We start from the raw sequence: 26,423 nt of genomic DNA, 5'->3' as shown, positions 1-26,423 counted from the left end.
GGATTTATGATGATACATGAGATGCACAGATGATGACTTTATGGTGATACATGAAAGAGAGAGAGATGCATGTGTAACTTACTAACGATTTATGACGTAAACAACTTTTTGTCATTTATTCATGGTATTTATTTATGGCATGAGGGCAAAGGCTTATGTCAATTATCCCCCTCACCACATATTTCAGCCAAAATCAACTATTTGCTACCTCCCTTTTACAGGCCAGATTTTCAAGAGGATTCTTCCCTTTCAAATATCACATGTCAGATTCCTACATATAATTTAAAAATCATCCCGTAAAATAAATCTTTCATAAATCTTTCCTGCGATTTTTGAGGTGGTCAGCACATACTTCTTTAAGTGTATACAAAATTTTAAAAATATTGCTATGTTACCCATCTTAGCTTCCATCATGACTTTATGTACTGCTCATCTCCCTTACTCTTCCAAATGTTCTTTGTTGGCAGAGTTTGTGCTGTATTAATCATTTAAAAAATATGTATATACAGTTTTGACTCCCCTATCTTGCACACAGTAGATTATTCAGTAAAGACAGGTGTTGTGGTGGTAAACACAAGCATAGTTCATGAAAGCTTTGAACCTAAGTTTTCATGCATGGCAAGATTGCAAACAGATTCTTTAAAGTTGGGTGTAATCCCACAAATTGATCTGATCAATGATTGTGAGGAGAAGACACATGTCACTTTCTCGGTAGAATGCAGCACACGATCTGCCATGCCCACTTCCATCTGTCAGGGCTCCAGGCTTATGGCCCCTGTTTAGATAAAAATAAAACAAAACAAACAAAAAAAAGATAACTGCTCTCATAGACCACATTGCTACCTTTTCCAGTATTAATGAGACTGGAATCAGACGTGGCTCTATCACCTTTACACTTTGACAAGACAATACATGGCCACCTTCTCTGAATGTGTTGTGACAAGAGAAACATTTTGAGGCACATCAGCTTTACGTTTTCCACCTGAAAAGCAACTTACAAGATGCTTTGGAGTCAAAAGTCCAGGGTGTATTTATTTCATCCTTTTTATACATAATTTGATTTATTTGTAGCCTTCAAGCTATATATTTTTTTTCCTGACCTGATTTGCAATTTTCAACATACTGTGTGCAGCCAGGACTTGTTATGACAAAAAGATGTGTTTAAATATGCAATTGTTTTAGTAGCTCACTTATGTCTTTGTAGCTCAGTTTAATCTTGTCAGACATAATGTAGATAATTATAGCAGCAAAAATACAAATTAATTACATATCCTCTTGATTTCTGATGTTGTGCTACCCTACAATGCAATGAGGTTTTGATTTCACACTTAAAAATCCTTAATGAATAATCCTCAGTTCCATTTACACAAAGCTAAAGAAATAAAAACCACGTTTTATTATTCTTTAGATGTTTAATTTTAAAGCAATTTTAAAATAAGTATTAAACTAGTTGTAATAAAAATATCACAGACTTGGAGTACAAATGTAATCATGTCAACATACACAACAGATTAGGAATCGTGAATCTGGTTTATATGACACATTTATCCTACTATTCTAGAACTTTGAAAGATGCCATTATATAAAGTAATTTCAATTGAAATTCACTTTTAAAATAACTATGACATAGTTTTAAGTAAATTAACTACTAATGTGTTCAAGAATATGGATTTTTTTTTGTTTCGCATTTTCTCATCATAGTATAAAATGGAATCCATATGGCACAATGATTTATAGGAGGGGTTGGCCAATTCATTGCCTTTTCTTTTAATTAAAGTTTTATTGGAACTTGGGCATGCCCATTAATTTACATATTGTCTATATGTACATTCAGAATTGATTCACAGTTAAACCTAACCCTAACCCTAACACTAACCCTACACTGACCAAGGGTTAAAGTTGAGTAGGGCAGAGTTGAGTAGTTTATGACAGAGACCATATAGTCCAAAAGCATAAACTATTTATTACCCAGTCCTTTACACAAAAAGTTTGTTGACCTCGCATTTAGAATATGAGCATCGAGTCAAAAAACATAGTTCTGCCATTTTATAGCTTATAACGGCCAAATTACGTAGCTTTTTTTTTAAACTTCATTTTTAAATTTTCATCTATAGTTTTATCTCTAAATTTTAAATTTATAATCTAAAGATTATAATACTAGTTGTATCAAGCTAATCTGATGTTTAAATGGAAGAAGGTATATACATTGTTTAGTCTGGTGTCTGGTACAGAGAAATTGCTTAATAAAGATCACGTTGTTATTATTGATGCTGTTTTTGTTCTTGTTATGTATGACCTTTCTTCGTAGGACTGCCTGAGCAACATCCGCTTGTATATACATTATTAGATTGTCAATGTTTACATAATGTAAATTATGAAATTATTAATGTAGTTCCCACATAGTCAAAGAGACTCTCTTAGTGTGTTATTATATGTACTCGAGTGTCATAGAAGTACATCATTTAAAAAATCTGGGCCCCGGCGATAGATGAGTGCGCCACCGAGCGGGCTGCGGCGCGCGGGCCCCGGGAGCGGGCGGGGAGGGGGCCGCGGCTACCGTGCGGCCGGGCCAGATGTGGCCTGCGCAATGGCAGCCTGGGCCAGCTGTGGCTCTCGGAAGGTGTAACCCACCGCCGCCAGTTTCCCGACTCCTTCCCTCCCACTCCCCCTTCCCCACTGCTTCCGAGGTGCAAATGCAAATGAACCGGGATCGAAATCTAATTGCTTTTGTTTAAAAAAATTGTGTGAGCGAGTCTGTGTTGAGTCTGAGCAAAGGCCCAGAACCACGAGAAACCTAGCCGAACGCCTGGAAGGTGGTGGGGTGGGGAGGAAAGAGAAAAGAAAAAAGAAAAAAAAATCTATATTTCTAAGGTTAAAACATTTACAAGAGATTTTCTGATCACACTTAGAGTTGACATGTTCACCACCTGTAAAATGTAGGTCATATATAGGTTGTGACTTTGAAGACATAAAGATCAATTTGGTAATGCATATTCATTCAAATCTCCATGAAAAGATTAAATAAATGAATGAGTTTCCTAATGAAGGTTAGGCTTCCTTCTTCCTCCTTACAGAGTATAACCTAAGTATAAACTGAAACCGTGTAAAAGAGAGTCTCTAATGCCAAATAAAAGTGAGTCTTTAATGCCATTTTTAAACAATTTTATGGCTTGACAAAGGGCCTTATACGTTCATTTTCTCTTCTAAAGAATTAAGTTTATCCTGCACATCATTCTTTGAACAGATGTCCAAAGGGTTTGCTGCCCTGCGGTGCTCTGGTTTATGGTTTCCTTCTCTTGCTGTCAGTGAGAAGTATATGCACAGCTTATCTCTAGGGATAGGATGCAAAGGGCTAAGCTCACAGTGGACACAGGGGCAGACCTAGAGGAACATCACTGTGGCATGCTGCATGGATAGAGGTGAATGCAATATTATGGATATTTTTCACATATCTAAATTTTGAAATCCATAGCTAAACCTAGGCAGTTTATAGACAATGGATGCTGAATTTTTTCAAAAGTTGGAATACTATAACCTTTTGATCTTTCCATCTTTAGGTCATTTGCATATAAGTAATGTCTTCATTTCTTGAAATTGCCCAAACAATTTCTTTCTTCTTGGCAAAATTTCCATTACCCCAGATAAAACAATGATAGTCTGTCATTTCTCTATTAATATTTCCACTAAACTATTTATCTAAACTGCTTTGAAAATACAGTGACTTGGAATCTTTCTTGTTATGGAATTTGCCCTTGCATTTGTTAAGACTAGTTGTTAAACAACCCAGAATTATGTTAAAATGTGTGAGAATATAAAAGTATGGATGGATTGGAAGTTTGATTGTATATCTTAAAGGTGATTTTTTTCTGTATGTTAAACATATTTTCATAGGTCTGCCTAAGAAATCAAGAGAACTCACTGTTCAGCCTACCTCATCAACCATTATTAAGCACCACATGAGAAAGTCAAGTATTCCCAGGGACACTTTTTTAAATTCAGATAGTGCTCCATACTTATTTAAGTTTCTATAAATCAATAAGCACCTTACATGATTGTTAGCACATCTGGATGCTGGCTATTAGAGTTTTACAGGCACTCTAGAAGCAGCATTGCTTAGTATTCATATTTGGTGTTCATATAAAGCACAGGGTATTTTCAAGCAATTTACAAGCTGTCAGGGTTCGGGAGCCACTGATCAAAATTTATTGAAAATTGAAGAACAGGAGAAGGTAAGAGAGAAAGAACTAAATGGAGAAATGTGGCTTGTAGCCAAGAAATAAATTTTTACATAGTATTTGCTGTTCATGTCCTCTAGAAAATTAGGTAGATTGTAGATTATTGAATACATTTTCCAGAAACTACAGGGATAGAGAAACCAAGGAGATAGAAATTCTCCAGGAGGCTGAGAGGGCATTGATTATCATCTGGTTACTCATTCATTACCTTTAACCTGTCTCTCTAAGTTTGAAACTATGCTTTAAAAGAGTTGGGGGTTAAAGACAAAAGAGCAAAGAAATCAGAAGAAATCTATTGCTGAAGACAAGGTAGAGATGATACTGGCATGAATGAGGTTAAACACACACACTTGCACACGTAATTAGACCCTACAACTGGGAGGTTTTGAGATGAAGGAGGGGCCTATTAATGATAAGGTCAGAACATCAGACATAAACTGGGGCTGGCCCTATGCACCTGCAGAGAACAATCCCCCTGTATAAATTATGAGCACGTTCTCTAACCTACTAATAGCACTAATAAAACTCAACCAAGTCATTCACAGTTTTGCATCAAACCACCTTACAGACACATTTATTTTGAAGTAATTCATCACAGCATTTTTTAAAATCAAATTTTGTTTCATATCAAATGTAACTACTTAGAGTCATACCTCAGTGTTAACATGGGATTCACAGAAAGCTTTCTCTCTGCCCCGTAAGTGTTCTTGTCCTTACTTTTGTCTCTATTCATGTATAGTTTAATTTGTGCCACAGGAAAGACATGTTCTGATTTGCAATGATTTTAATAACATACCTGTAGGCAAATTTTTAAAAGGAAATACCTGCAGACACCTGTCAGGAGGTACGTTTACAGTGAGGCACAGCAACATTCATTTGACATTACTGTTTTGTGGGTTATATTTCCAGTTGATGTGCTTCAGATTTTTTTTTTCAGGTCTATTAGTCTGTACTTTTCAAACTGAAAAGCATTTACTTGTTTTTGAACCAGATGCCTGACCCTTTTAGGTTCACACATTTTTTTTTCCATTTCATCACTATTTATTTTCTTTGTACATAACTCTACTATAGATAAAGTTATGTCACTGTCACTCTCTTCTGCTGTTCCTTTTACTTCATGTAAAATGAGTTTTCAAGAAGATGATAGACATTAGCCTCAACTGAATGTTTTCTCACAAACACATTTTCATGTATAGTTTTGTTTCAATTATCATGTACAAAGCTCTGCTTAACTCAAAAAATAAAATATCTTTTAAATCAAGTAACAAATTTATATTGAATATGTAAGTAGCCATCTGGATTTGGGTAACAATTCTGTAATAAGTTGTTACCTACATCTGCTGCATTAAGAAGGGGTGTGGTTAAATTAACTGATACAGAGACTGGTCCTCTTGCCTAAGCATGAATTTTGTGGTTGACTGGGATGCCGTTCCTACCATTACAAACACTATCTAGTTAGTTGGGGCTTTTAAATAGAAAGTTTAGACAAAAGAGTATTATTTGGGAACAATTCAAACCACATACAATGGTTTGCCATCCCCTGAATGTGCCATGTTGTTTTACATCACCATGGGATTCTCTCTGCCTGAAGGGAGGTATGCTACTTCCTCAACTTCATTAACTCCTTGCCAGCTTCATGACTCAACCTAGATGGTACTTATGATAAAGCGAGTTTCTTCAAACTTGGTTTGTTCATTTTCCCTTCTCTCTTTGGTGGAAGACTCTTTCCTTCTCTTTTTTTCTAAACCCCATATGAAACACTTCTTTCAGTGTAAGAAAGTTCAGGCTTTAGGACAACGACCCTAGCCCTTAACCTCACAAAATGAAACAAAATTTTCTCCTTAAATTTTCTCCTTACTCCTTCATCTCTTCTGAGCATCCTTTGACCCCAATAAAGTGGTCTGTCTTAAGTACTGTCTCTGTAATTTTGCTTTTAACTCTTTATTGCACACATTGCTCTAGACAGTATTAACTTTTATAAAAAAAAAACGCTATTGATTCATTTCTGAACTCAGAGATTACATGAAATGCTAGCAAGCATTTTCCAGTACATCTCACAATCCTTGCTTACGTGTATGTATTTCAGTATCTTGCCAATCTTCCTGCATATTATTGTGCAGATACAATGGTTGCTTATTAACTCTTATAAGACCAACATTATTTCTTCCACAGTTATCGATAATTTAGCCTTCCAGTTACAGAAGTATGTACCTCATGTTGAGGTATCCTCTAATTTGTCCTTACACACCATTTTTTTCCCTTTAGCTCCTGGTAAGATGTTCAATGATGTTAGGAAAAGACAAATTCCATCATAACAAACTTCAAGAACTAGTGTAAACCTCATCTGAGAATTAAGTTAGCCAATGAGTGAGGTTTGGTAGTTTTTTTGTGTATAGGATTTGTCTCATGACAATAATGAAATGGTACCTTAACATGATAATATTGTTACAGTAAACACTAGGGAGAAAATAGGCAAGTAAAACCAACGCACTTTGTAAACACTCAACCTGGTGGAGTAATTAGTTAATCCAAGTACCAATTAAAGCTGTGGAAGAATAATTGATCCTGTGGCACCTGTAGTCAGGCTGAACGTATTTAACTTAAATGTGTGAATAGTACTGTAGTCCCAGGCCATTTCTGCCCAGTCAAATGAGAGGTACATGATGGAAATTGGTTTAGCTAATTCAAGACCATACTGGTCATATTACCTGAAAATTAACATGTAGGCTTTAGTCAGTTAATTAAAAAATTAAATACATAAACATCAGTTTCAGCATCTAAACAAAGTACTACCGTAGACTCAGAGAACATTATACTGTCTACATTTTGCCAGCTCTAATAAGGTGTGACAGACTGTAATTTTCAGTGTCCCTTATAAAAGCAGGGCAAGTCCAAGTTCCTCAGAGTACAAAATCATGCTAACTCTGTACATTAAAGATTTTGCTAAGGAAAAAAATATCAAGAACATAATAGTAATTAACTAGGATCAAAGTTACAGATTATTACATATCATGTTTTACAACAACCTTAAAAGGCAGTTACTGTTATTATTTCTATTTAAAGATACAGGAAACTAAAGAACAGAGGATGCTTGCAGTTTGCAAAGGGTGTCAGTCATTGGTAGAAGCAAGATTTGTGCCATAGGTATTGTAGCTACAGAGAACATGTTCTTAAGACATAGGTTATAGCTCCCCTTTTCCACTTATGTGCCCCAATTTCCTCTGGCTCCAGACTTATATATTTTTATGGAGGGGGAACTGTGTCAACAAGATAAAGGATTTTATTCGTGATTTAGGGCAATAAAAGGATAAACTACACTACTTTGCACTGATGGAAGGAATTTTCTCCTCAACCAATATTCATTTCTATATTTCTAGCTGGGTATCATCATCAGAACTGAGAAAGCTGGGGCTACCTTAAAATTTGCTGTGTCTTCCATTAAGTCAAATGTATTAATCCTCATACTCTAAGGAAAGAAATTCCAACCTGCTCTCTTAAAATCCTTTTCAAAAATAAAGAGGAATCAATAAAATCTAGAATACTAATATGGTTGATGATATTAGAGATGAATGAAGCTTTCTGAGGAAATAATATATAAAGTGTATTTTTTCATAATTTTTTCTTTTGCCTTAAATTTCTGAACTGGAAAACAAAGATAATGTATGCAAGTGAAATGTATGTATGTGCTTTCTATTGGATAATACATATCACGCTATGTTCAGGGATAAGGCACTTAAAACGTCCAAATTATAAAATCTCTATTTTAAGCGAGTTAGTTTACTTTATTCTAAATTGAGCCAATATTTTATTCAAAGTTAAGCCAATAGTCTCTGAACTTGGTGCCTCAACTTTCAAATATATGTTCCTATGTAACCACAAAACGTAAAATTTTGTACAAAATCACACATTCAAATTTTAAATAAGTATTCCTTGGAAAGACATTTAGCATCAATTTGATTCATATATATATTATAGGATGGCAGTGAATCATGCCTAGGGCATGGATAATAGCATAATGGCATTCAGAAACCTCTACCAAGATTCTGTTGATCTGCTACTCCACATTCTTTCCTGAATGTTCATTAAACTATATTGGTTTATTTCTTTCACTCACAATAATATTTCATAATACCAACTGATCTTTTTCCAATGGACTAATTTAGGCAAGTCAGTTCCTTGATCTTTACCCTTTTGTTCAGAGTTATGGTTAAACCTGCAAAGGATGTTGTTTGTTCTAATAGGTACTGTATAAGCCACCTTAGGTTTTAAAAAAGAAAGACACAATATAAATCTTACATATGTGTGTTGTTCCTAATTGGGACTTCCAATGAGCAGAAAACTCAAGGATGAATCCTCAAAGAATTTTTTTTTCCCTACACTGCTCCCAATGATTCACTACACCTGTACATGAGGAAGTAAAACCTATCAGGTTCCCAATAAAACTGGATGAGTTTTAGAACACATTCTACGACTGCTCATTTAAGACATGCGTTACACTGCAGTTATTATGACACTCACTAAAAGCTAACTAAATCCATTTCCACAAAACTCAATTTTTTAACAAACTTGTCAGTGTTTAAGCACATGCCATTGTTAGTGCCATCTATTGGCTGACTTTGCAAGTGTCCTTTTATCTGGATGTTAAAGTAGAAAATTATCATCAACATTTCTGAAAAGTAGAAAATAGAAAATACTGAAGCAATGGCCAATGTAAATAATAATAAATGAAATTATGCAATGATTAAAAGAATAATGGGATAAACATATTGCTTTTCAAATTATTCTCATTTGTACTTTGAAATTTTAAAAGTTAGAGTACAATTAGAAAATTTTTTCTTTCTATTCAGTTAGCTTTAATGAAAACACTAATAAATCATTTGTCTGTAATTTTATTTATTGGTTTTACTAAATAGATTTGAATATTTATATTGCAATTTCCTCTTAGCATTTGCTTTTCTCATATATAAAGATATCTGCTGAGAAAAAAAAAACACACTCAAATGATCGAATATTAATTTCTGTACAGCAGAATTCTAGAAGTAAATAATTTATTCAAAACTACCAATTCTGGAACAATAAAAGCATCTAACATATGATACTATCCTTGTTGGTAAAATCTTTTACAATAGTCATGCAGTCAGTGTTTATTTGTTCAGCAAATGTATGTTTAGCTCCTAGTTAATAAGAGAAATAAAACATATATGGTCATTACACAAACAAAGAAGAAAAAGGGGAGGGAATAGAGTGAGAGAGGGAAGGGAAAGAGGAGAAATATTATAAAGTGGGTGAAGTGCTGTGATAGAAATAAAAAGACTGATGATGAAAAAAATCGACCTGGTATACTTAGGTGTAGAGAGAGTCCCTTCCACTTTTGACATTGCATGACAAGTATCCCTGATAATATTCCAATTGTTGGAAGACAGTGCTAATTTCAGAGGTAAGTTTCATAATGGTGATCTAATATTAAATCATCCCTTTTTCTTACACCTGTAAATGACTACAATGAGGTTTCATTTGCTGGCCACAAAGGAGTCCCTGATTCAATTGATGATCTGCATTACTACTGGGAAACTCCTCCAAGAGATTTGGACCAACAATTCATAAATAAACTAACTTTTAGAAAAATTTATATTAGAACCATATACAGGCATACCTTGTTTTATTGTGCTTTCCTCTATTACACCTCACAGATACTGTGTTTTTTACAAATTGAAGGTATGCAGCAACCCTGCACTGAACAAGTCTATTGGCACCATTTTTCCAGCAGCATTTGCTCACTTAGTGTCTTTGTGTCACTTTCTGGTAATTCTTGCAATATTTCAAACTTTTCATTATTATTATAATTGTAATTGTAATTTGTGATCAGTGTTCTCAGATGTTACTATTGTGATTGTTTTGGGGCTCCACCAGCTGTGCCCATATAACATGGTGAACTTAATCCTTATATGTTGTGGGTATTCTGACTGCTCCACTTACCGGCTGTTTCCTTATCTCTCTCCCTCTCCTCGGGCCTCCCTATTTCCTGAGACACAACAATATTACAATTAGGCCAATCAAAAACCCTACAAGGGCCTCTAAATGTTCAAGTGAAAGGAAGAGTGGTAAGTCTCTCACTTAAAATCAAAAGCTGGAAATGGTTAAGCTTAGTGAGGAAAGCATGTTGAAAGCCAAGATAGGCCAAAAGCTAGGCCTCTTGCACCAAACAGTTAGCCAAGCTGTAAATGGAAAGGAAAAATTCTTGAAGAAAATTAAAAGTGCTACTCTAAGGAAGACAACAGTGATTAGAAAGTGAAACAGCCTTATTGCTGATATGGAGAGAGTTTGAGCAGTCTGGATCAAAGATCAAAGCAGCCACAACATTCCCTTAAGCCAAATCTAATTCAGAGTAATGGCCTGTCTTCAATTCTGTGAAAGCTGAGTGAGGTGAGGAAGCTGAAAAAGAAAAGTCTGAAGCTAACAGAGGTTGTTTCATGAAGGTTAAGGAAAGAAGCTGTCTCTATAACAAAAAAGTGACAGGGGAACAGTATGTGCTAATGTAGAAGCTGCAGCAAGTTACCCAGATCTAGCTAAGACAATGAAGGAAGATGGCTATACTAAACAACAGGTTTCCAATGTAGATAAAATAGCCTTTCATTGGAAAAAGATGCCACCTAGGACTTTCGTAGCTAGAGAGGAGAAGCCAATGCCTGGCTTCAAATCTTCAAAGGACAAACTGCCTCTCTTGTTAGAAGCTAATGCAGCTGGTGACTTTAAATTGAAGCCAATGCTCATTTACCATTCCCCAAATCCTTGAGCTCTAAAAAATTATGCTAGGTCTACTTTGCTGTGTTCCAAAATTGGAATAATAAAGCCTGGATGATACCACATCTGTTTACAACATGATTAATTGAAATATTTTAAGCTCACTGTTGAGACAAACTGCTCAGAAAAACAAATTCTTTTCAAAATATTACTGTTCTTTGACAACATACCTCATCACCCAGGAGCTCTGATGGAGATGTACAATAAAATTAATATTGTTTTTAAGCCTGCTAACACGACATCCAGTCTGCAACCCATGGATCAAGGAGTAATTTTGATTTTCAAGTCTTATTATTTAAGGAATACATTTTGTAAGGCTATGGATGCTGTAGATAGAGATTCCTCTAATGAATCTGGGCAAAGTCAATTGAAAACATTCTGGAAAAGACTGACCATTCTAGATGTCATGAAGAATGCTCATGACTAATGGGAAGAAGTCAATACATCAACATAAACAGGAGTTTGGAAGAAGTTGATCCCAACCCTCGTGGATGACTTTGAGGGGTTCAATACTTCAGTGAAAGAAGTAACTGTCTGTAGATATGGTAGTAATAGCAAATTAACTAGAATTAGAAATTGATCATGAAGATGTGACTGAATTGTTGCAATCTCATGATAAAACTTTAATGAATGAGGAGTTGCTTCCTATGGATGAGCAAAGAAAGTGGTTTCTTTAGAGGGAATCTATTCCTGGTGAATAAAGGGAATTTCTACTCTAGGTAAAAAGATATTGATCAGCATTGCATGCTACAGAGAAATCATTTGTGGAAGGAAGACTGAATCAATGCGCTAAAGTTTCTTGTTGTCTTATTTTAAGAAATTGCCACAGCCAGCCGCACCTTCAACAACCAGCACACTGATGAGTCAGCAGCCATTAACAAGACCCTCCACCAGCAAAAATATTACAACCTGCTGAAGGCTCAGATGATGGTTAGCATTTTTTAGCAATAAAGTATTTTTAATTAAGGTGCATACATTGTCTTTTAGACACAATTCTATTGTACACTTAATAGACTACAGTGTAGTGTAAGCATAACTTTTTTTTTTAATTTTTATTTATTATGTTTATTTTTGGCTGTGTTGGGTCTTCGTTTCTGTGTGAGGGCTTTCTCCAGTTGCGGCGAGTGGGGGCCACTCTTCATTGCGGTGCGAGGGCCTCTCACTATCGCAGCCTCTCTTGTTGCGGAGCAGAGGCTCCAGACGCTCAGGCTCAGTAGTTGTGGCTCACGGGCCCAGTCGCTCCGCGGCATGTGGGATCTTCCCAGACCAGGGCTCGATCCCGTGTCCCCTGCATTGGCAGGCAGATTCTCAACCACTGCACCACCAGGGAAGCCCAGCATAACTTTTATATGCACTGAGAAACCAAAAAATTTGTGTGAATCACTTTATTATGATATTCACTTTATTGTGGTGGTCTGGAATATCTCCAAGGTATGCCTGTATGTTCTGTTTTACACACACACTACATACTGTGAAAAAGAACGACAACTGCAATTTACTCAGTTCCTGTAGGAAATTTTACTCTAGACATACTTTGTGTTAATAGCATTTTAAATGTTGTAGTCTATATAAAATCATAGTATATAAAAGTGACATCATATAAACAAATACAAGTTGTAAGCTAGGAGTAGTTACAGTAAATAGACTATAACAGCATCCAGTTGAAAGTAGATGTCAGAAGTCCTAAGTATAAATTCTTCCTTTTATCTTATTAGCTATGTGACAGCAAGCATTAGGAAATAGTTTCTTAATAGTGAGTGGCCTGATGCACACACACACACACACACACACACACACACAAATTTTATAATTATACAAATGTATCATAAACATAGGTTAAGCTATAAATCTTTAACTAATATAAAAAGAAATAAAAATAGTTTACAACTTTGGAGATTTATTTTAAAAACCAAAGAGATAAATTGCTAGAGGTATATCAAAAAGTCTAATAGGTCAAATCAAAATCATCCAGAAAATTCCCTGTTATAAAAAATGATAAAGTTTTCCTAAACTAACTAAATAGTAAAATAACCAGATATATTGATAATCCACAGTTCATTAGCATTATAGACATAATTTATCTATAACAATTTAAATTTCATGTTTTTTTACAATTTGTTAGTCATACCAACGACTAGTGATTAGAATAGACAAAACCAATAATTTCATGGCTCTGTGTTTTGTTGAAATCATAAATATGCAGCACTAGGTTTTAAAAGCACAGACATGTAACTAAATTAAATAACATTTTATAAGCAAAGATCTACTACTTGGTGGTTCTCTGCAACTCTGGCCTTAAAGCACTTTATTTTCCTTCCTAATTGAGGACTTCAAAGTTAATAAATGGCAGCATCTGCATTTTTTTTCCAATTGTACTTGGTGCTTTGTATAGCACAATTTATATTTATTTGTATTATTCATTTATATTTATCATAATAAATAAATAACAAAATATTTATCCATTTTAAAAGTCATTAAAATCTTCTTTTAAAATAAGACATGGAATCCTTACGTACAAACACATGTAATATGGAGGGAGAGAGAGAGAGGCAGAGGGAGAGAGGGAGGGAGAAGAAAGGGGAGAGGAGAGGAGAGATAATAAGTAAAAAGCAAAACCAACATTTTCTCACACACACACTTGGATAGTACATTTATAGGAATTAACATTCTCAAGATTCTTAATGTGAGGATTTGGAAGAGGGATAAAGAAAGTTGAATGTTTTTTTCTAGAAGATCAAAAGGCGAGATGCAGCTTTGAATTTACAAAAGTTTGCATATGGAAGAGTAAAAATAAACATACACTTACACGTTTAGACAAGATTGAAATCAGTGCAGGTACTCTCTCTTTGACGTTAATGGATATTGTAAACATTAAAAATAAATATAAATTTATATAATTTTTTTCAAATAAAAGTTGATATATATGAATTTCATCATTAGCCCTATTTATTAATGCCTGACTAAACAGAACCTGCATGTCACTATCTAATATCCATATTTGATGACTTTTGAGATGAAAGACACCATGGAGACTACATATTAGGAATAAAATCATTGCTAATCATTTCAAGTATGCCTCTCATTTACTTAGCATAATTAATGATCTTATAATCAAAAAATTAAACTTTAACAGAAAATATGTATCATGTTTTGCTTTTTATATGTATGTATGGCATTGAACAAAATTTATCACGAACCTGAACTCAACTTAGTTTTCCTATGACCTCCTCTAGATAATCCCAAACTGAAAATAACATTAGGACAATGTACCTTATAAAGCAATATTTGCCAAAATGCAGGGGCGTATAGAATTGCTCTTCTTTTCCTCACCTCACCTTCTAGTCTGCCCTCATATTAAGTCAACTAATTCTTTGTCAGTTGAGCAGCTATGTTTTCTAACACATTGTCATATAATTATGTAGGTACATTGTTCCTTTGTGGGCCTAGATATGAGAAATTTATGTTAAAATGGTTACTGAAGCTATATTTCCCTCTTTTGCATTATTGAATAAACACCTCTCTATTGTACAGTCTTATATACACACAAATATTTGACTTTAATGGGATATAAGTTCTTTAATTTTTCTTTCTTACCTATCATGTTTTTTTTTTAATAGACTTTTGTACTGACCAAAAAAAATGATTTAAGAAGAGGTACATAAAGTTGTGATTCGCTGTATTGTATGTTTCTTCTTTGTACTTTAATTCTCAAAAAAATAAAACTCTGATATATATATCAATTATTCTAAACTGATAAATAACCTTTTCTTTTTTATGTAGTGATTCATCCAAGGTTTTCCTTAACACATAACACATAATTTAGGATAAATAATTAGTGGATTAATATAAGGATTGTAAGGTATTTTCTGTGTGATCTGACAGGTGAGTCAAGAGATCTGGGTTCTAGAAAAGTATTATCCTCTACTTTCATGACTTTATAGAAGTCACTTAACCTCCTTGAATCTCACATTTCTTTGTACACTATACTGGCAGATAAAAAATATATATAAGTGGGGTGAAACAGAGATAACTATTGGGAGCTAGCAAGGATCTTGTCACTTGAACACACTGAGCTTTTCAAAACATTCAGTTGTGGCAGATTCTAGAGGTAAATATAACCATAATCATGTTTAAAATTCTATGAGCATTTACTTTTTTTGCCAGGCACTGTGCTAATTATTTCTTCAAATTCTCACCAGGGATCTTTGATTTAGAAGCCATTGTCTTTGACAGATGAGAAAACAGTAGCTTATTAAAATCAAGTTCATATCATTTAAGTACCAGAGTTGGCTTTTGAACATCAATATCAGATGTAAAATGACACGGATACTTATGATGGAAATGTCCTAGCTTTATTCTTTCATTGGAAATAGCACACATTAAGAAAGCTCCCCTCCTCTGCTCCCACTTTGTACATTTATCAGTGATGCCTTTTTCTTTCCTTTTTTTCCCCCCTCAGAGAAGCAGCGTGATACCAAGGAAAGAACATGCATATTTGCTTTCAGACAAATAAGAGTGACGATTCTGCCTCCATAATTACTAGCTCAGAGGATTTAGAAATCTCAACTAAACTCTCTGAGCTATGTTCCCTGCCTTTGCAAAATAGGATAAAAAAATGTCAACTTTGAATACTTTATATGAGGCTGAAAATAATTCATGTGATGGTTACAGTGTAAGGTGCACTGTAAATGCAACAGCTATTATTTATATGAAAACTTCTTATACAGTCTACATGCTGAACAGTCCAGAACAAATTCCAGCTCTGTGGAAATCCCTTACATATGTTTTAGTTTATGATGGAAGAATCAGAGACGGAAAGAGACAGTGTCTTCCCAAAAAAGAAATTTGGATAAAAATAATTATCTGCCAGAGATATGGAAATGTATGTCCTCTAAAATATGGGATTAAAACCTCTAATCTCTGGCAGAAAAAAATCATAAAGGCTGATGTGATTGGATTTTTTGAGGAAATAAATATGAACGACGTCTTTATCTGCTCTTGTTTGACTGGACTTAGACAACGTCTCTCTGTAAACTGCAAAGGACAGCAAATATCGGTTTGTTTTCCTTCACCAGTTGAATAACTAACTGGTCTTCAAACTTAACAATTCTAGTAACTTATTTACTCATTTTTGTAAGTCTAATTATCACAAAGCAGTTCAATTCTTTAACTCATTACTCAGAAAATTATGTGTACACACTTTATGACAGGACACTTATGTATTTCCAGATGGGTAAATGGTGTTTTCTTTTTTGTGCTGCTCTATAAGAGCAACCAATAGAGAAATTTCTCCTCATTCTGATCTTGCAGACTACATGAATATATTCTCTGAGGCCAGAGTGGGTCAAACTGAATACTTGGAATAGCCATCATACATAAATTACTAGCTATTTGCAGAGTTTACTGATAAGCTGTTTAACACTACAACATTTTTTTTTTTAATTGGAGTATAGTTGCTTTACAATGTTGTGTTAGTTTCTACTGTACAGCAAAGTGAATCAGCTATAAGTATACATATATCCCCTCTTTTTTGGATTTCCTTCTCATCTAGGTCACCACAGAGCACTGAGTAGAGTTCCCTCTGCTATACAGTAGGTTCTCACTAGTTATCTATTTTATACATAATATCAGTAATGTATATATGTCAATCCCAATCTCCCAATTCATACCACCCCCTCCCTTTCCCCCTTGGCATCCATACGTTTGTTCTCTATGTCTGTGTCTCTATTTCTGCTTTGTAAATAAGATGCATGCTTTTAAATCACTGTTAGAGCCTATAATAACATCAGAATCAATAATTTCTAGCCTGTTGGACCACTTAGATCCTGATCCTTTTTGGGTGGCTGGCAATGAATACCTCAATATTAATGCATTTTTTGATGTTCAAAGGAAAACAAAAATAAAATCAGTATTAAGCCTTATTTTATGTCTCTTGATTTTTAAAATTGCCTTTTTCTTTTTTTTAAAGGATGATCATAGTGTAAAGCTGTGCGTGAAACCCTGGAGCTGGTGTGTTAAGCTAAGAATATGCAGATTATGCAAATTATGACCTGCTGAATAAGGAGGCACAATCCATACGCAGGGCTTGGGGTGGGAGTGGGGCCGTGGGGTGCAGCAGGTAACTTCCTGAGCACTAGAGGGAGCTCCCACTTTGGGGAAGAGGAAACCCTGGGGCCTGTTTTGATTGAAGGTGCAGTTTCAGTACACTCACACAAAGGAAGTAAAGTCACAAGTGTATTACTTACAGAGCCCAGAAGGGGAGGTGTAATGAGCCAGGGGAGGGCAGCCTTCTGTCTGAGGTCACTAGCCAGCAGGAAATAGAGAGCAGCCACCTGTTACTTAAGAGACACATGGGTTCCAGGTTACGACTATTTTGGGAGCTCAACACTGAGTGGTCATTTTACATGGTGCCCCAGGAAAAGCAAGGTGGGAACTTGTGGAGGAATACTGAACTCGGGTCCTTATCTAAATGTTCACACTCTGGGTATAAGCAAAATTGTCATACTGTAAAATGCTTAGGCAGCAACTCAAAAAATGGTTTTCTCATCACCGAAGAATTATATGGCAACAATCCTAGAGAAAACTGGTGATTTGTGATTCACTTTTGATTGCTCATTTTTTTGTCTCCCCCTTTTTTTTTTTTTTTAAACAATGATCAGACATTGATTCCTTTTTAAATTAATTAATTAATTAATTTTTTTGTCTATGTTGGGTCTTCGCCTCTGTGCGAGGGCTCTCTCCAGCTGTGGCAAGCGGGGGCCACTCCTCATCGCGGTGAGCGGGCCTCTCACTATCGCGGCCTCTCTTGTTGCGGAGCACAGGCTCCAGACGCGCAGGCTCAGCAGTTGTGGCTCACGGGCCTAGTTGCTCCGCGGCATGTGGGGTCTTCCCAGACCAGGGCTCAAACCCTCGTCCCCTGCATTGGCAGGCAGACTCTCAACCACTTCGCCACCAGGGAAGCCCTGTCTCCCCTTTTGAAAGGATTACTTTTAGGAGGAAGGTCCTATATGCTCATTCCATGTGTCTTAATGAAAGCTGTATTACTGTTACATTTCTAGTCCTAAATCATAAGTAGTGGGAACTGTTGGAAATGGGCCCAAGCACAGTCAGGGATGTTGCATACAAATCAATAGAGTTGTTTTATTGTTGTTGTGTTTTTACTAAATATATTCATGGTTATTATCAGATAATTGATTATAATATCTATTTCCAGATTATTTCAATAAATATTATATGTAATTTTTTATAATTTTCCTAAGATTCAGCCACATGCTAGCTTAATAACTAAAATTTTATAAAATCTACTTATAAAAATGAGAAAAATGATTGTTCCCAATATATCTCACAACGATGATACAAGAATTAATAATGTAATGATTATGTGTCAGCTAACTCTGAGGAGGAGATAATAGAGAATATTCTTCTCTTTAGATCTTTAACTTGAAAATCAAGACCTGTCATATGAGTTCTTACCAATGAAGGTAATCATTTAATGCATCTCTACCTTCCTTTTTTTAAATTTCTTATGAACTCTTAAATCCCAATTGTTATAATTCAGGAAAGGTACTCTGGCATTTTCTCAATATATATTTTTTTCTTATCTTAGCCAATTAAAATGGAGAATTAAGAGTTTAGAAAGTTAAAACAAAAATATATCATCTGTTAGAGGACCTAGGTTCAAATGTTTTATGAGCATAGATAATTTTTAAGTTATATTATATTTACAGTTTAGTTTATGTGTATGTGTGAGCCTGGTTTTATTTGCAGAGGAGATAGTAAAATTATTTAAAGTGTTCAATAAGTATAGTTCCCCTGTAAGAATTTAATTTACATGAGTGGATATATTGCTGTCTGGACAATGTGAAGGAAAAGTAACACTGCTTGTGACTTCGTGTGTGAAATCCTCAAATGCAGAGCATATTAGGTGCAGACTGCAGTAAGTGCTGCCAGAGAGGAGCCAAGGATATAGCAAGTCATCCTGCCGGATGAAACACTTGAATGTACATGAGTACTGGTAGATACGTGGCTTGATGATTTATGGCAACACAATGTATGTAAAGAAAATAAACAAGATTTTTATGTCAAAGCACGACTTGAAGTCATATTTCCTGATCACTGTCCTGCTATATGTTTTACTGAACATATATATACAACTTCTGATGGTGGAGGGGGGCATCAAGCATATTTAATATGAGTATGATCTTGACAGAGCCCATGAGATTTGATTCATTTCTGAGTGCTCCATTACCTACTCTGACAGCCTTACAGCTGTCTTGGGAAATGAAGTATTACATCAGGTTACTAAGCAACTCTGCAGCTTTTTAAAAGTATGTCTTGGAACTCACTTGTTTCTCCTAATTGATTCCATCCACATCATTTTGAACATAAATGGGACATCATGTTTAGAAATATGCTGGGTTGCTACTTTCAGCTAACATGTCTTGCTACCTCTGCATATCTAAATCAACGACTGGCATATAAATGTCATATTCAAAGCAAAATTTTATCTTTTTCTTGATTTGCATTGAAAATATATATATATATATTTTTTGGCAGTTCAAGTTAGTGTCTGAAGTTATCTACACAGTGTCAGAAAACAACATAAAAGAATGAAGAGTGATTTTTTTTTTTACTTTTACACAGAATAAAGTTTTAATTAGCCAGTCAGACTTAGCCCCAGTACACCTCCACAATATAACACATCAGAATTAATAGCAAATATGTCTCACAGTGTGGCAGCCATGTTGACATTTCTGAAGTCACTAAACCATGGAGCAAGATAGTATCTCATCCAGTCTTGACATATTAGTGATAAACACATGCATATATCACTTTTATGAGGAGAATAGTTGTCTTTTATTATCTTTGATTTCTCTTTCCGTTATATCAGAGGTGAAGAGTAAACAATAAAATTACAAACATTTTAGAGTCAGAGTATTTTCTCATGGAACCATTAACTCTCCACTCACATTTTACAGTAGGGCACAACTTAGTTACTAATTCTGTTACATGGAATATCTTGTAATTTGATGAGGGTCAAAGATGTACAAGAAATTGACAGATATTTTTTAAATTCTGTATATTTTTACTCAATGTCCACTTAGGAATTGCTGGATTATTTTTCTCTTTACTTAAAATATGACCAGTACAAAATCCTTTATAAGAGGAACTTAACAAGTAGTCACTGTAAAACAGCTAGAAGATGACAGAGTAGAAGGATGTGCTCTCACTCCCTCTTGCGAGAGCACTGGAATCACAACTAACTGCTGAACAATCATCCACAGGAAGACACTGGAACTCACCAGAAAATGTACCCCACATCCAAAGACAAAGGAGAAGCTGCAATGAGATGGTAGGAGGGATACAATCACAATAAAATCAAATCCTATAACCACTGAGTGGGTGACTCACAAACTGAAGAACAATTATACCACAGAAGTCCACCCACTGGAGTGAAGGTTCTGAGCCCCACATCAGGCTTCCCAACCTAGGGGTCCGGCAACAGGAGAAGGAATTCCAAGAGAATCAGACTTTGAAAGCTAGCAGGATTTGATTGCAAGACTTCGACAGGACTCGGGGAAACAGAGACTCTACTGTTGGAGGGCACACACAAAGTACTGTGTGCATCAGTACCCAGTTGAAGGAGCAGTGACCCCATAGGAGACTGAACCAGACCTACCTGCTAGTGTTGGAGGATCTTCTGCAGAGGCGGGGTTGTCGGTGGCTCACTGTGGGGACAAGGACACTGGCAGCAGAAGTTCTGGGAAACACTCCTTGGCATGAACCCTCCTGGAGTCCACCATTAGCCCCACCAAAGAGCCTGTAGCCTCCAATGCTGGGTCGCCTCAGGCCAAACAACCAATAGGGAGGGAACTCAACTCCACCCATCAGCAGACAAGCAGACTGTTCTACTGAGCTCTGCCCACCAGAGTAACACGCAGCTCTACCCACCACCAGTCCCTCCCATGAGGAAGCTTGTACAAGCCTCTTTGATAGCCTCATCCACCAGAGGACAGAGAGCAAAAGCAAGAAGAATTACAATCCTGCAGCCTGTGGAACCAAAACCACATTCACAGAAAGACAGACAAAATGAAAAAGCAGAGGACTATGTATCAGATGAAGGAACAAGATAAAACCCCAGAAAAACAATTAAACGAAGTGGAGATAGGCAACTTTCCAGAAAAAAGAATTCAGAATAATGATAGTGAAGATGATCTAGGACCTCGGAAAAAGAATGGAGGCAGAGATGGAGAAGATGCAAGAAATGTTTAACAAAGACCTAGAAGAATTAAAGAACAAACAAACAGAGATGAACAATATAATAACTGAAATGAAAAATGCACTAGAAGTAATCAATAGCAAAATAACTGAGACAGAAGAACTGATCAGTGACCTGAAGAACAAAATGGTGGAACTCACTGCCATAGAATAGAATAAAGAAAAAAGAATGAAAAGAAATGAAGACTGCCTAAGAGACATCTGGGACAACATTAAATGCACCAACATTCACATTATGGGGTCCCAGGAAGAGAAGAGAGAGAGAAAGGACTGAGAAAATATTTGAGGAGATTATAGACGAAAACTTCCCTAACGTGGGAAAGGAAATAGCCACATAAGTCCAGGAAACGCAGAGAGTCACAGGCAGGATAAACCCAAGGAAAACATGCCGAGACACATAGTAATCAAATTGACCAGAATTAAAGACAAAGAAAAATTATTAAAGGCAACTAGGGAAAAACGACAAATAACATACAAGGGAACTCCCTGATTTAACAGCTGACTTTTCAGCAGAAACTCTACAAGCCAGAAGGCTTGTAGTGTCATGATATATTTAAAGTGATAAAAGGGAAGAACCTACTGCCCAGATTACTCTACCCAGCAAGGATCTCATTCAGATTCGACAGAGAAATCGAAAGCTTTACAGATAATCAAAATCTAAGAGAATTCGGCACGACCAAACCAGCTCTACAACAAATGCTAAAGGAATTTCTCTAAGTGGGAAACACAAGAGAAGAAAAGGACCTACAAAAACAAACCCAAAACAATTAAGAAAATGGTAATAGGAACATACATATCATTAATTACCTTAAATGTGAATGGATTAAATGCTTCAACCAAAAGATACAGGGTCACTGAATAGATACAGAAACAAGACCCATATATATGTTGTCTACAAGAGACCCACTTCAGACCTAGGGACACATACAGCCTGAAAATGAGGGGATGGAAAAAGATATTCCATGCAAATGGAAAACAAAAGAAAGCTGGAGTAGCAATACTCATATCAGATAAAGTAGACTTTAAAATAAAGAATGTTACAAGAGACAAGGAAGGACACTACATAATGATCAAGGGATCAATCCAAGAAGAATATATAACAATTATAAACATATATGCACCCAACTTAGGAGCACCTCAATACATAAGGCAACTGCTAACAGCTATAAAAGAGGAAATTGACAGTAACACAATAATAGTGGGGGACTTTAACACCTCACTTACACCAATGGACAGATCATCCAGACAGACAATGAATAAGGAAATAAAAGCTTTAAATGACACAATAGACCAGAAAGATTTAATTGATAATTTATAGGACATTCCATCCAAAAACAGCAGATTACACTTTCTTCTCAACTGCACACATAACACTTTCTAGGATAGATTATATCTTGTGTCACAAATCAAGCCTCAGTAAATTTAAGAAAATTGAAATCATATCAAGCATTTTTTCCAACAATAACATTATGAGATAAGAAATCAATTACAGGGGGAAAAAATGTAAAAAGCACAAACACATGAAGGCTTAACAATACATTACTAAATAACCAAGAGCACATTGAAAAAATCAAAGTGGAAATCAAAAAACACCTAGAGACAAATGACAATGAAAACATGATGATCCAAAACCTACGGGATGCAGCAAAAACAGTTCTAAGAGGGAAGTTTATAGCAATACATTCCTACCTCAAGAACAAGAAAAATCTCAAATAAAATATGTAACCTTACACCAAAGGAACTAGAGAAAGAAGAACAAACAAAACACAAAGTTAGTAGAAGGAAACAAATCATAAATATCAGAGGAGAAATAAATGAGATAGAAACAAATCAAACAATAGCAAAGATCAATAAAACTAAAAGATGGTTCTTTGAGAAGATAAACAAAATTGATAAACCTTTAGCCAGACTCATCAAGAAAAAGAGGCAGAAGACTCAAATCAGTAAAATTAGATATGAAAAAGAAGTTATAATGGACACCACAGAAATACAAAATATCATGAGACTAATTCAAGTAACTCTATGCCAATAAAATGGACAACCTGGAAGAAATGGACAAATTCTTAGAAAAGTACAACCTTCTAAGACTGAACCAGGAAGAAATAGATAACATGAACAGACCAATCACAAGTAATGAAATTGAAACTGTGATTAAAAATCTCCCTACAAACAAAAGTCCAGGACCAGATGGCTTCAAGGGTGAATTTTATCAAACATTTAGAGAAGAACCAACACCCATCATTCTCAATTCCAAAAAATTTCAGAGGAAGGAACACTCCCAAACTCACTCTACGAGGCCTCCATCACCCTGATACCAAAACCAGACAAAGATACTACTAAAAAAGAAAATTACAGACTAATATCATTGATGAATATAAATGCAAAAATCCTTAACAAAATACAAGCAAACAGAATCCAACAACACATTAAAAGAATCATACACCATGATCAAGTGGGATTTATCCCAAGGATGCAAGGATTCTTCAATATATGCAAATCAATCAATGTGATGCACCATATTAACAAGTTGAAAAATAAAAACCATATGATCATCTCAATAGATGCAGAAAAAGTTTTGACAAAATTCAACACCTGTTTATGATAAAAACTCTCCAGAAAGTGGGCATAAAGGGAACCTACCTCAACATAATAAAGGCCATACATGACAAACCCACAGCAAACATCATTCTCAATGGTGAAAAGGTGAAAGCATTTCTTCTAAGATCAGGAACAAGAAGAGGATGTCCACTCTTGCCACTATTATTCAACATAGTTTTGGAAGTCCTAACCATGGCAGTCAGAGAAGAAAAAGAAATAAAAGGGATACAAATTGGAAAATAAGAAGTAAAACTGTCACTGTTTGCAGATGACATGATATTATACATAAAGAATCTTAAAGATGCCACCAGAAAACTGTTCGAGCTAATCAATGAATTTGGTAAAGTTTCAGGATACAAAGTTAATGCACAGAAATCTCTTGCATTCCTATACACTAACGATGAAAGATCAGAAAGAGAAATTAAGGAAACAATCCCATTCACCATTGCAACAAAAAGAATTAAATGCCTAGGAAAAAACCTGCCTAAGGAGGTAAAAGACCTGTACTCAGAAAACTATAAGACACTGATGAAAGAAATCAAAGATGACACAAACAGATAGAGAGAGATATACCATGTTCTTGTATTGGAAGAATCAATATTGTGAAAATGACTATACTACCCAAAGCAACCTACAGATTCAATGCAATCCCTATCAAATTACCAATGGCATTTTTTACGGAACTAGAACAAATTATCTTAAAATCTGTATGGAGACACAAAAGACCCCGAATAGCCAAAGCAGTCTTGAGGGAAAAAAACGGAGCTGCAGGAATCAGAATTCCTGACTTCAGACTATACTACAAAGCTACAGTAATCAAGACAATATGGTACTGGAACAAAAATACAAATAGAGAGCAATGGAACAGGATAGAAAACCCAGAGATAAACCTACGCACCTGTGATCAACTAATCTATGACAAAGGGGGCAAGGATAAACAATGGAGAAAAGACAGCCTCTTCAATAAGTGGTGCTGGGAAAACTGGACAGCTACATGTAAAAGAATGAAATTAGAACACTCCCTAACACCATACACAAAAATAAACTCCAAAAGGATTAAAGACCTAAATATAAGACCAGACACTGTAAAACTCTTAGAGGAAAACATAGGAAAAACACTCTCTGACATAAATCACAGCAAGATCTTCTTTAACCCACCTCCTAGAGTAATGGAAATAACAAAAATAAACAAATGGGACCTAATGAAACTTAAAACTTTGGTACAGCAAAGGAAACTATAAACAAGACAAAAAGACAACCCTCAGAATGGTAGAAAATATTTGCAAATGAATCAATGGACAAAGGATTAATCTCCAAAATATATAAACAGCTCATGCAGCTCAATATTAAAAAAAGAAACAACCCAATCCAAAAATGGGCAGAAGGCCTAAGTAGACATTTCTCCAAAGAAGACACACAGATGGCCAAGAGGCACATGAAAAGCTGCTCAGCATCACTAATTATTAGAGAAATGCAAATCAAAACTACGAGGTATCACCTCACACCAGTTACAATGGGCATCATCAGAAAAATCTACAAATAATGAAAGCTGGAGAGGGTGTGGAGAAAAGGGAACCCTCCTGCACTGTAGGTGGGAGTGTAAATTGATACAGCCACTATAGAGAACAGTATGGAGGGTCCTTAAAAAACTAAAATTAGAATTACAATATGACCCAGAAATCCTACTCCTGGGCCTATACCCTGAGAAAACCATAATTCAGAAAGACACATTCACCCCAATGCTTACTGCAGCAGTATTTACAATAGCCGGGTCATGGAAACAACCTAAATGCCCTTCGACAGACAAATGGATAAAGAAGATGTGGCACATATATACAATGGAATATTACTCAGCCATAAAAAGTAGCAAAGTTGGGTCATTTGTAGAAATGTGAATGGAACTGGAGACTGTCATACAGCGTGAAGTAAGTGAGAAAGAGAAAAACAAATATTGTATATTAACACATATATGTGGAATCTAGAAAAAATGGTACAGAAAAAGTTGTTTGCAAGGCAGAAATAGAGACACAGTTGCAGAGAACAAATGTATAGACACCAAGGGGGGAAGGTGGGGTGGGTGGTGGTGGTGGTTGGATGAACTGGGAGATTGGGATTGACATATATACACTAATATGTATAAAATAGATAACTAATAATAATCTGCTGTATAAAAAAATAATGAAATTCAAAAAAATAAATAAAACAGCTGTTGATATAAAAAGCATGTTTGACTGTTCAATTAATTGGAAGAATCATAGTAATATATAATACATATAGTAACATATAAATGTCATTTTTAAACTAAAAATACCTTTAGAAGTGAATTTTATTTACTGGATCAGAGTACTGCGGTGGTTATCAATATTGTATGGCTTTAATAGTCACATAGAAATATGTGTGAACACTTAGCCATATAATTACCGAAAGGATTAACACAAGCATGCTCTTTCCCACAGCAGTCCTGACATAGTCAATGCGCAATAAATGAAACTGCAACTATTTATACGAAAT

At 35.4% G+C, this 26,423-nt stretch overlaps 1 long non-coding RNA gene across 1 annotated transcript in view; it reads right to left on the bottom strand.

Moving 5' to 3' along the window:
• The window catches only part of LOC309662146, a 1,064,955-nt gene that overhangs the window by 255,068 nt on the left and 783,464 nt on the right, over nt 1–26,423 (bottom strand). The gene's annotated exons all lie outside the window — the stretch shown is intronic.

Source organism: Balaenoptera physalus, assembly GCF_965194825.1.
Source record: "Balaenoptera physalus genome assembly, chromosome: 5".
Taxonomy (NCBI): domain Eukaryota; kingdom Metazoa; phylum Chordata; class Mammalia; order Artiodactyla; family Balaenopteridae; genus Balaenoptera; species Balaenoptera physalus.
The sequence above is the reverse complement of the archived record's forward strand: the minus strand, read 5'-3'. Positions and strand labels throughout refer to the sequence as shown.